Source organism: Monodon monoceros, unplaced genomic scaffold (genome assembly GCF_005190385.1).
Source record: "Monodon monoceros isolate NGI ecotype Baffin Bay Population unplaced genomic scaffold, NGI_Narwhal_1 Super_Scaffold_2, whole genome shotgun sequence".
Classification (NCBI taxonomy): domain Eukaryota; kingdom Metazoa; phylum Chordata; class Mammalia; order Artiodactyla; family Monodontidae; genus Monodon; species Monodon monoceros.
The window spans coordinates 30438053-30450533 of record NW_021703776.1 but is presented as its reverse complement, the minus strand read 5'-3'; the positions used below and the strand labels follow the sequence as shown (position 1 = coordinate 30450533).

General features: G+C 39.7%; 1 protein-coding gene across 9 annotated transcripts in view; it reads right to left on the bottom strand.

Annotated features, from left to right (window-relative positions):
- Positions 1 to 12108, bottom strand: part of FAM126A (family with sequence similarity 126 member A) — a 149138-nt gene extending 137030 nt beyond the window's left edge. For 7 of the 9 annotated variants that reach the window (XR_003795086.1, XR_003795087.1, XR_003795090.1 and 4 more), the window contains exon 1: positions 11908 to 12108. The gene's annotated coding sequence lies outside the window, so the exon portion shown is untranslated. The remainder of the gene's footprint in view (positions 1 to 11907) is intronic. The other 2 variants (XM_029232898.1, XM_029232899.1) reach the window with 1 other exon arrangement.
- Between the last annotated feature and the right edge of the window lie 373 nt (positions 12109 to 12481).

The window sequence follows — 12481 nt, the reverse complement described above, 5'->3', positions numbered from 1 at the left end:
ACAAATCAAGGCAAATCAGGGTATAAGCAAATAAAAACAAATGCTATGAGGAAAATGAGGAGGAATGTTGAAGAAAGTCCAATGTAAATATTATCTTGCAATCATTTTGCTATCATTCAACTCTCTTTCCTCTCTCTTTCCCCAAAATTATAGCATATAGAAATACACTTTTTAAAGCACAGCTCTATTTTAATTCCTTTAAAGTTTTTTGCATTCTTAAGCGGCAGTTTTCCCTTCTCTAATGTTGGAGACGAAAGAAGAGAGAAATGTTAGGAGAACCAAATTCCAAGTGATTCATGGGTTGGGTTGATGTCTTAGGGTGAGTCACTGCCCTTTCAAAATTTGGAATGAGATGCTCAACCATTAATGACATCTGCCAACAGAAGTTCAGATGTTCAATTAGAAAATGTGCAGACAAAGGGAGGGTACAATGAAAAAATGCAAGTAAACAGTTAATGGTGGTAATGTAATAGAGCCAAAATAATACAGCCATAATAATAAAAGCAACATAATAATAAAAGAGCCATAATAACAAAAGCAACAAATCTTAACTACACTACAAAATTCTATTTGGTTTGTCTCAATCAGAAACTCAGTGGATCTTATTAACACAGTTGTTTTTCTTGGTTTAAAAAATTATAGTAACCAAAGATGAAATAAATAGTTCCATATGATCATGTTTTTTGTTTTGTTTTGTTTTTTTATTTATTTATTTTTGGCTGCACTGGGTCTTTGTTGCTGCGCGTGGGCTTGCGGAGAGCAGGGGCTACTCTCTGTTGCGGTGCGCAGGTTTCTCATTATGGTGGCTTCTCTTGCTGTGCAGCAAGGACTCTAGGCGTGCGGGCTTCAGTAATTGCAGCACATGGGCTCAGTAGTTGTAGCTCACGGGCTGTAGAGAGCAGGTTCAGTAGCTGTGGCGCATGGCCTTAGTTGCTCCGCGGCATGTGGGAATCTTCCCAGACCAGGAATCGAACCCACGTCCCCTGCATCGGCAGGTGGACTCTCAACCACTGTGCCACCAGGGAAGCCCTGGCAGGCAGATTCTTAACCACTGCGCCACCAGGGAGGTCCCAGTATGATCATGTTGATTCATACTAACTGGGGTCACAGTCAATTTGTTTTAGCAGAGGCTGAATTATAAAATTATTTTTTAAATAAAGTTTTGTTTTGTTTTTTTTGGTTGCGTTGGGTCTTCGTTGCTGCGCGCAGGCTTTCTCTAGTTGTGGCAAACAGGGGCTACTCTTCGTTGCGGTGCTTGGGCTTCTCATTGTGGTGGCTTCTCTTGCTGTGGAGCACAGGCTCTAGGCGCGCAGGCTTCAGTAGTTGTGGCTTACAGGCTCTAGAGCTCAGGCTCAGTAGTTGTGGTGCATGGGCTTAGTTGCTCCACAGCATGTGGGATCTTCCCGGACCAGGGATCGAACCTGTGTCCCCTGCATTGGCAGGTGGATTCTTAACCACTGTGCCACCAGAGAAATCCTCTAAATAAAGTTTTTAATAATATTAAGTCTTATACTAGTATAGCAAAATATAACTTAGATGTTGCTTTGCAGCTGAATGTGAAACTAAAATTAGTACAGCAAAAATTTCTATGTTGGTTCCTCTCAAAGTACTTGAAAGTCCTGTGAGGATGTTTAATCCCTAAAGTAGTTTAAGTATTTCTTTTCAGTTATGCATTCCTTCCAAAGAAAGGGTTTATAACAGAAAATTAAACATCTGTGTGGACTCTGTCACCAATAACCTATTCCTGACTGATGGAATCCAAATTCAATAAATCACATTATACTACAATAAACTCTGAAGCTTTATAATCTGGTGTCATGAAAAATATCTGCCCTGATTATCATCTTGTGACAAGCTCAGTATGATTTCCATGAAGAAGCTAAACTTTCTGAGGTGCTACCGAAAATTGTATACCATACTTGTAGCTCTCACAGTGAAAAGAACAATTCATGCACTGCCTTTTTTTTTTTTCTTTCTCCCTTTGGCTGCGCCGCACAACTTGTGGGATCTTCGTTCCCCGACCAGAGACTTGAACCTGCACCCTCGGCAGTGACAGAGTTGAGTCTTAACCTCTGGAATGCCAGGGAGTTCCCATATCCTGACTTTTCTTGACATCATCTTTCTTGGATTGTACTTCCTTTCCCCTCAACCAATCATTATCATGGATAAAAAGAACATTTCATCTCTAGATAAAATTTTTAAAATTTAAGTATTATACATATGGTAGAGGAGCTTATTGAAAGGAATCCTTTTATAAAACATTTTAAATAGAAAATATAGTTAACACAAATTACAGCAAACATAACTAAAATTTCTCTTCCACTCCTTTCTATAAGGAGAGGAATCATACCTTATACTCCTTTTACAACCACTCCTTCCCCAAGTGTTTTTTTTAAATTAATTTTATAGGAATATAGTTGCTTTACAATGTTCCCAAGTGTTTTAACACAGCTCAATAAACAGAAGAAGAAGCATGGCATAATGAAGAGTCAAAAAAAACCATGCCCACTTTCCAGCAAATTACTTAAACTTTCTCAGTTTCGTCCACTGTGAAAAGTAGGTCATAACATCTGTATTACAGGAATGTTCTAGGGATTAAAAATAATACAACTAGGGCTTCCCTGGTGGCGCAGTGGTTGAGAGCCCGCCTACCGATGCAGGGGACACGTGTTCGTGCCCCGGTCCGGGAGGATCCCACATGCTGCGGAGCGGCTGGACCCGTGAGCCATGGCCGCTGGGCCTGCGCGTCCGGAGCCTGTGCTCCGCAGCGGGAGGGGCCACAACAGTGAGAGGCCCGCGTACCGCAAAAAAAAAAAATAATAATAATAATACAACTAAAGCACTGCCACACCACAGATGCTCAATGATAGTTCAAATTATCACTAACAAAATATTTTCAATTGGACAATTTGCACTTCATTCAGTTGGACAAAATGCTTTTCAGGATCTGTGGGGAGGGGTGGGGGAGGGATAGAACAGGGAGAGAAGCTTCATTAGCTTCTAATGCCCTCCAGTTACTTTCATCCTTATTTATTCTTCACTGATTAGCTTTCTGATTTAGTAGCCTTATCTACTGCCACTGCCTCCAATTATTTCACCACCAATTTATTCCTTAACCCCCTTTACAGTATACATTTGGTTCTCATCATATACTCTCCATGACCTCAAAAATGACAATTCTATTGGTTCTCTCTCAATACTCATTCCTTCTCTTTAACCTTGCCACAAGCATCTTCCTTGCTGAAATTCTACTGAGAAGACTTCACTGACTTCAATATTTTGCTTCTATCACCCATGTAACCCATTCTTCTGATTTTCCATACTTCTCTAACAGTCTATTCGATTTGCACATTTCTACCTTTCATACTTAGTTGATGCATCTCCCCCCACCCATTTCTAAAATACTTCCACCTTCCTCTACATTCCTTTATCCAGACCCACTCAAAGTTTCATAATTTCCCAAAACAGTCTCTCCCTCTTCTCAACTACTAAAGTGTGCACTGCTTTGAGGACTATGTGGTCACTCCGTCCACCACAATAATATCTATGGATTAACAAATCAACAGGAACTTTGACATTTAGATCCAAAGAGCATGTTATGTGCCAGGTCAGACTGGCAGCTTCTTCTGCCCCCCATCAGTGGAGGTGGGGAGTACAGTCTGTGTATGTTGATTAGAACCAATACCCTAATTGAATTAATTAAATGTTACTTACATCTAAAGGGGGAAAAAACACAGAGGAGCTCAAAAAGATAGAAACAGAGTTTACAATTGCTTGCCCAACTTAAGCACTTTTAAGGCTTACATTATTCTCTTTAATTTCCAAGCCTGTAAGTTCCTCTACAGAAGAGGAATGTATATCTTCCAATACCTGAAACCTCAAATAATTTTCATTGCACAGTTTAAGAGCTCACATATAATGTTTTCACTAGGTCTAGTGCAAATAACTGAATGAATGCTTATGCATTTATATGAGAAAGCAACTAATGTTCATCCTCTAATCAAAAGACTCTTTGTTCCAGAAAGCACACACCAAACAAATATCATTTAACATTTACTACTAAAAGGCTACCCTGATGCAAGCTTCAACAGTGACAAATGTTTAAACTAGAATGGAAAAGTACTATTTCCAAAGCTCCTTGATGTGTTGCGCTTAACATTCCTTACAAGGTAAAACAGGATTCAGGAATGCAAGTTGATCTTGAACACCTGACAAATTAAAACATGAATTATATAAAGTGCATTAAATAAATATCATCCCATTCCCATTCCAGTATCTTCTGTCATAACCATACTGGGCTGTATTTGTTAAAACAGCTGAAGATACGATTGCAAAACAGAACAAACCAGTAATAATTAAGATAGGGTTACCAAAAACTGAAATTAATTGGACAAAGAGGAAAACACTTAATAAGACACTCAAATAAAATAATTAAGTTTACTTCTCAGTAAGAGAAAATAAGGAAAGAGTCCTGATTAGGAAAAAATTAGGGTACTGATTAAAAATCATGAATCATGGCATCAGATAGGAATTGAGTTTAAACTCTCTCTACCACTAACTAGCTGTTGCTCTTGAACAAGTATCTTAATCTCTCTGAGTCTCAGTTTCTTTATCTGTAGAATAAGGATAATAATACTTAACTTGCAAAGCTGTGCACAGTTAAATGAAATTAATTATGCAAAGTACTTAGAAAGTAGCAGGTATTAAAATCTCAACAAGTTGTATTTAATCCAAAAAGACCTAGACATTTTTATAGCTAAACTATTTCAGACCATCAAAGAAGAGATTGCCAGAGCTTATAAAAAGATGGAACACTTCTCTCTCTCTCTCTCTCTCTCTCTCTCTCTCTCTCTCTATTTTACAAAGCTAGCATATTCAGAAACCAAAACCTCAAAAAGGTAATACAAAAAGAACACTAGAGATCTTACAGAGCAACCAAATGTAGCTTTAAAGAGGTATGCTACTATCGAGTTGCCTTTATTCCAAAGAGACAAAATTGGTGAAATCCACTAGGAAATCTTCTAATATAATTCATCAACCAATAGGTAAAAGAAGAAAAACCATATAATTATCTCAATATACATTATGAGAGTATGTGATCAAATTTAATATATTTTTCCAATTTAACCTCAACTCCAAAAAAGGGGAATAGAAGACTATTTCCTTAACATACTAAAAAAAATTGTCAAAAAGAATACACAACTGTGAAACCGTAAAGGCAGTCATTCAAATGAGAAATGAGCCAAAGATGCTCACTATTCACTACTATAATTTAACAGTCTTCTAGACATTCTGATCAGTGTAATTTTTTTAAAAAGAAAGGGTTAAATATTGGCAAGAAAACAAAATTATCATCATTTACAAAGTCTATAACTGCCTTATTACAAAATCCAATAAAAACTATTAGAATTAAGAATTTTGTAAAATAACCAGTTAGAAAACAGTATACACAAGTCACCAACTTTTCTATGTTCCACGAGAAAGATGCAATCCTCTTTAAAATACATTGAAAAACTACTCCACTCACAATAGCAACAAGCTTTAAAATACCAAAAATCAACTTTAAAAATAGGCAGAACCACATGAAAACTACAAAACACTGAGTCATAAAAGATGACTTGAAGAAATGATGAAAATATTGTAAAGATATCACAGCTATCTCTAAAAAATTAGTTTAGAAATTCCAATTGGGTTCTTTCAGGGTCTTAATAAATTGAATTAGAGGCAATCTGAAAAAAATATATGAGAAATGCTGAAAATGTTTTGAAAAAGATAATAGGAATTCACACAACCTTATAGTAAGATACATTAAAAAGTTATTAATAATTAGAACTGTTTGGAGTTACTGGAGCAAAAAATATAGCCCAATGAAGCAGGATAGAAAACCTAGAAAAAAATCATGAATTGGTATATTAAAAAGACAGCATTTAAAACCTCTGGGGAAAGATAATTATTCAGTAAATAGTATTAAAATAATTGACTTGCCACTCTACCTCAAAATACATTCCAAATAGATTAAAGATGTAAATGTTTTTTAAAACTCTGAAAGTAATATAAGGAAATAGAGGTAATTACTTATATAATTTGGGAATGCAAGAAGGCTTTCCTAAGCAGGCAGATGCCATAAAAGAAAAATTTGACAGATTTAACTACACTAAATGTTAAAAATCTGTTTAAAAAGAAAAAATTCACACCAAAAACAAAATTAGGATGCAAATGACAAACTGGAGAAATTATTTTCATTGTAATTTGACCAACGTCTAATAGTTTTATACACAAAGAGCTCTCATAACTCAGTTTTTAAAAGTCTCCATATCCTATCTTTATATCATAATAAACAAAGTACAGTAATAGATAATTCACAAAAAATACAAATATTTTAAATAACTAATAACCAATGAAACAAAAAAATTTATAGAAGATACAACTCTTCATATCAAAATGGCAGATTTTTAATATGGAGAGGTTGCTGGCATTCTCAAGCACAATTAACAAAAATGAATATTAATTAAAACTTTCTGGAAGGCAGTCTATTAATAACAAAAATAATTAAAATATGATACCTTTTGATTTCAGAATTTGTCTTAAGTAAATAAAGATATGGGCAATGATTAATCCATCAAGAAGCTAACTGCTACATGATTCATTCAAAATTAGTGGAAAGAGTTTAAATTTTTAACAATTGAAATGCTGGTTAAATAAATAATGGTAAATCCATATGCTGGAATATTAGCCACACATTTAAAATGATGCTATGTTGTAAAAAAATAATGTTTTATTGACTCGGGTAAGTATTCATTCAATTATGTAAAAGTAAGCTAGAAACAGAACAGCATGAACAACAACAACAGAAAAAGAGTATTTACAACATGGGGGCGTTTTTTGTTAAAAAAAAAAACAAACAGTAAATCCCATTAAAAAGGACCTATAAGGATATTCACCAAAGTATTAATAATGATTATCAATGGGTGAAGGTATTATGTTATTTATCATTTATGCTTTCCTAAATTTTCCAAATGTCCTACAATTATTATGTATTACATTAGTAATTAAGAAAATACAGAATGTTTACAATATTGCTTTGAATACAGTAACAATAGTATCCAAAATCATGTTAACATTGATAGTCCAACTCTTTTAGGCTGCACCAAAACTAGGGATGCCTACCCTCTCTAGGTCTGATCATACTTTTATACTTTAATCACAATGAAAGAAATTTTCAGAACTCTAGGAAACAATCAGACAAAATTTTTCACCCCACCTTTATTTATGCTCAAGTGCAATGTCAAATAATATTTAGATATTAACCATTTGCTTTCAGCCCCCTGCCAAAGGTAAGAAACAAGAGTGAAGAACAAACCCTGGACCTCAGAACCAGTGGGGCTCAGCTTTTGCCTACATCCAAAACCTGAGCCAGAAATTTAAAAAAAAAGAAAAAGAAAAAGTGGAATGGGGGAGTGGGGTAGGATGGGGGGTAGAATTACCTTTCTCAGGATACAAAGTGTGGGCCTTTTTTTTTTTTTTTTTAATATTTATTTATTTGGTTGCACCAGGTCTTAGTTGTGGCAGGTGGGCTCCTTAGCTGAGGCTCACCAGCTCCTTAGTTGCAGCACGTGGGCTCCTTAGTTGTGGCATGAGAACTCTGAGTTGCGGCATGCATGTGGGATCTAGTTCCCTGTCCAGGGATCAAACCCGGGCCCCCTGCATTGCGAGTGTGGAGTCTTACCCACTGTGCCACCAGGGAAGTCCCAAAGTGTGGGCCTTTGACAACTTCTAATCACAACTCTTCTCTGTCTCATTTGGGACGCAGAAGAAGGATTTTCTTCTCCAATGTATTTAAAAGGCATATGTCCAAAGGGCAAGCAAGCAAGATTTCTTCTGAACAAAAATACTTTAAACAGGAGATTTGTAAATGTTAAACGTTCTCTTTCCACAGTGCAGATATGCAGCCTAACTCTGAGAGGGCCAAAAAGATTCTAGTAGTACTTGGCTCTTAACAATAAGCAATAGTCAAACTGTTAATTCCATCTGCTCCCCTCCAAAAAAATGACAAAGCATTACATGGTGGTGCCAGGGGTCTCAGGCTGCATTTAAGGGGTTTTTCTGAGGGGCATTCATTTTCATAATATTAAGATGCTAATTGTTTTTGAGTACTTCAGAGAACTAATCTTGATATTACGTGATGACAACTTTGATGCTGATAACAACAACAACAAAAAATACTATCTTTAATATCATATTCTTTGTTAGAGATGTTGCTTCCAGAACTGTCTTCCTTTCTTACCAGTCAAAGCTCTAAATTCCATCGACTTCTATCTCCTCAGGGACTTAGTTCCAACAGATATCTTTCCTAATCTCTTCTCACTTTCCTTACGCATATAAAAAATCAAGCATAATATCTCTTCAACCCATATCCCTCCGCAGCAGTTTCAACTATGGCTATAGAATTACCTAGGGAGCTTTAAAATATCTATGCAACTAATCTATAGTAACAAAAAGTGTATCAGTGGTTTCAGGGGATGAGAGAGAGAGATTACAAAGGGGCACTAGGAAACTTTTGGAGGTGATTTTGATTGTGGTGATGGTTTAATGAGTATAAACACATGTTAAACACTGAACTGCACACTTTAACTATGTGTAGTTTATTATTTGCCAATTATACTTCAATAAAGCTATTGAAATAAATACGGATGTCTGGGTCCTGTCCCACTCCCCAAATTGGTACAAGAGTTCCCCCTTGAAATCGGGATTCTTAAAAGCTCCCCCAGAAGATTGTAAATGTGTAGGTAAGATTGAGAACCACTGCTTTATAGCTGTCATTCTCTCCCTTCCTCAGTTTTTTAAAATGCCTCAGGCAAGCATGTCTACTTTATCATCATCCATTCTTTCTCAATCTTCTGAAGACTAGCTTCTGAACCACCACTCAGCTAAATCTGTACTTGTCAAAGTCACCTATGGACTCCTGACAAATTTACTGTTCCCTGAAGTCTCTCCTTATTTGACCCCTCTTTAAAGAATTTGAAATTGTTGACCCATTCCCTCTCTATTTGAAAATTTCTCCTCCCTTGGCATCCCTCTTGACGTTCTTCCTACCTTTCTACTACTCTTCTCTTTCTCACTACGCTTCCACCTATCTGCTTTTTATTTGTCTGTTCACTGACTGCTGCTTTCATTATGCTAAAGACTCCCAATCTGAGTCATTCCAACATACCCAAGTCAACGCAGCTTCTTCAATTCAACCTCCACTCTTCCCTCTATTCCTGATTTCCTTTACAAGTTTCACATCCTAGATCCAAACATCTATCTACAGCTTCACCTGAACATTCCACAGCTTTCTCAAATTCAAAATTATCCAAAATAGAATTTATCATCTTCCCTCCATCTATGTGTTCCTCATTTCCAATCAATGGAACCAAATCAAATCCTCAGTCTTGATTCCTCCTCCTTTCTTTCCCGAGGTGACAGCATCTATCAAATTCTACCTCACTCTGCCAGAGTGAGGATCCAAAACACAGATCCATTAAGCGGTTTCTTACCCATCACTTTCAATGCAACCCGCTTAGCCAAGGATACAAGGCCCTGGTCTGGCCCTCTACCACTCTCGCTGTTCTCATCTTCCACCATTTCCCCATCTCAACCCTGCATTCAAGTTACATCAACGTTGCTGACTTTGTAATTGTCACTGACAATGACTTCTCTAAACTACCAGGGTTTCTCATGCCTCCTTGCTTTCTCACTGACTATATTTATATTCTCTTCTTGGAAAGTTATTCACTTACATCCTGCACTTGGCAAAATTATGTCACACTTTAAAACTCTACTGTGTGCCCCCGACTTTATATACATCCAAGCTGAGTTAGCCATCTCCTACTCTGTTCCCTTACTATACTAGGCATATCTCTATTCACACTTAACAGAGGGTATTGTTACTTTACTTATCTGTCTTGTATATTACACAGTAAATTCCTTGATGACAAGAGTTATGATATTCATTTCTGTATCCCTAGCACCTATTCAGCCTGGGATAGTGCAAATTTTATGTTTGACATAATTTCCATTATTTACAAAATGTAAACTTGATACCCCCCAAAATGGTCTTGATACTAACATTTTTTAAAGAGTTCTTAATATTCATTATAAAATAAATATCAGGCAACAGGATCCTGAGTAAAATAGTTGACTACGAGATATATTTAAACTCTGACTGTCAAAACAACACCACTCTAAAAATGCAACCAAGAGCAGATTTCATAAAATAGGAATACAACAAAGAAAGGAAGCATAGCAGGGATAACACACTGACCTAGCCAATGCCTCATCTGGCTATCCATATCCTGTTAATGCTGATAACTAAGAGGGTTTATAATCCCTCTATGCTTATAACTATAGTAAATCAAAAAAGGATAAATACACCAAATCCAGAGTTTATTTTCTAAAACAGGTGATGATTTTCTCCCTTGCCACTTTGTTGAAATGAATTATTAGAATAACTGACTGACTTTGAAGCTACTATTGACCAACCAAGCATATCCTACAGATTTTTTTCTTCCTTTCTTGCCTGCACTTCAAAAATATGGTGCTTTGGACTTAAAATGTATTAACCTAAAGAAAAAAATGCTTAGAAATTGGGGGCCGGCGGCGGAGCGATGATCTATGGATGTTAGGAGAATATTCTTATGGAAAACAAGCCTCCCAGGACTATCACATTGACTCAAGGTTAGACCAATATTTATGACTTTATGCAGATAAGATTTTAAAAGCTGAAAATTTCAAACTGTAAAATGATACACGAACCAAAGAGGTGTCACACCTGCCCCCCAAACTACTGGGTGACCCAAAGGACAAATAATTTGCCAAAGGACAGCCTGGCCCGACTGCCGGTAGTACGTCTCTGAGATAAGTAGAAGCTGGCAGCGGAATAATCTCTCCCTACCTGAAGAGCCGAGCGGCTGCCAGGCGTGTGATAGTGTATTTATCAGAGAACCGATTCTGCAGAGTACGAAAGTACCAGGGCAAAATTAAAAATTATCAGGACTGTCTAAACTCTGAGGGTAAAACGCACACATGTGCACACCGAAGGGCGGATACCCAGTTTTGCCAAAGCGTGCAAACTTCGACGGGTCTTTCAATGCAACAATTTTCAGACAAAACCCTGACGATTCTCGAGTATGTCAGAATCATCCTAAGGAGAGGGCTAACTCTTAGTAAGAAGAGGGCAAGGGCTGAAGAAGAGATCTCCGGTGTAAATAACCAAGGAAAGAATCGTGGCTGCTTTGTGAATCTGTCCGACCTGGGGGGGGGGGGGGGGGGGAACCGAGGCGAATGCAGCTTTCAAAGACGAGGGGGGCGACAGTGACCGTTTTGGCCATTAGACTGAACGGATAGCGGCAGCCTCGCTGAAGTGGCAAGCCGGAGTAGGAGGGTTGGGAGGGGTAGGAGAGGTCAGGCCGGAGCATCAGTCGCGGCGGGGGTGGCGGGGTCCCACCCCAGGCCAACCGCGCCGAGGGGCGGCGGGTCGGGCAGAGGCGGCTACACCCTGGTCACGCCCGGAGGTCGGAGGGCTCCTGGCCGGGGAAGGAGAAAGACCCGAGTCCGCGCGCACAAAGCTGCCGCCGCCGCCCAGGCAGCAGGCGGGCTGCGCCCAACTTCTGGGCGAGAAGCCGCCGGCCGCAGCCCACCATCCGGTCCCGCTCCTCAGACCTCCGGACGCCCCAGGCGCCCAGCACCGTCTCGCGCCCAACCGCGGCGCCTCGCGCGGGAGCCGTTACCTCCAACGAAGCCGCCGCTCCGGGGACAAAGTCCCGGTGCCCTCCCCGCCGCCGCCTCGCCCCGGCTCCTCCCTGACAAAAAAGTTATCGGTCGCCGGCCGCCCTGGGGGCCCGGCGCGGTTCGCTCGGCCGGACTCACCAGAGCGGCTCTCCAAGCTCCACCTCCAGAATCTCGACTTGTCTGGCTCGCAGCGACAGCGACGGCGGCTGCTCTGCTTTCTCCCGAGTAAGTAGCACCACCTGCCCACCTTCTTCCTAGCAGAACGGGTCCCCGCGAGCCATCTTCCCCCTCCGCTCACTGACTGACAACCCACCCCCGAGAGCCGCCACTGCCGCCAGCTACCCTGACGGGCAACACCAGGGACCCGTCCCCAGGCAGCCAACCGCCACCGCCCCACGCCAGCTCGGCCTATCGCCGCCCGCTGGGCGGGACCAGAGCAACTTCTCCACCAGTGAGAATCTTCCTTTGCTAGGCCTGGGGCGGAGCCATGAGGTGGGAGGGCGGGCTACTTGGTGGGCGAGGTCTGAGCAATAGGCGTGGTCGGGGCACCCAAGGGGAGATGATTGACTGTTAAGATTGCGGCAACAGCTAGGCGATAGTGATCAGAGAAGGTCTGTTGGACTCAGCCATTAGGATTTACAGCCCTCCCAGAAGAAAATAAGCCTTTACGGAATGCTGTTAACCGTAATCACAGAAGAGAAACTAATTGATA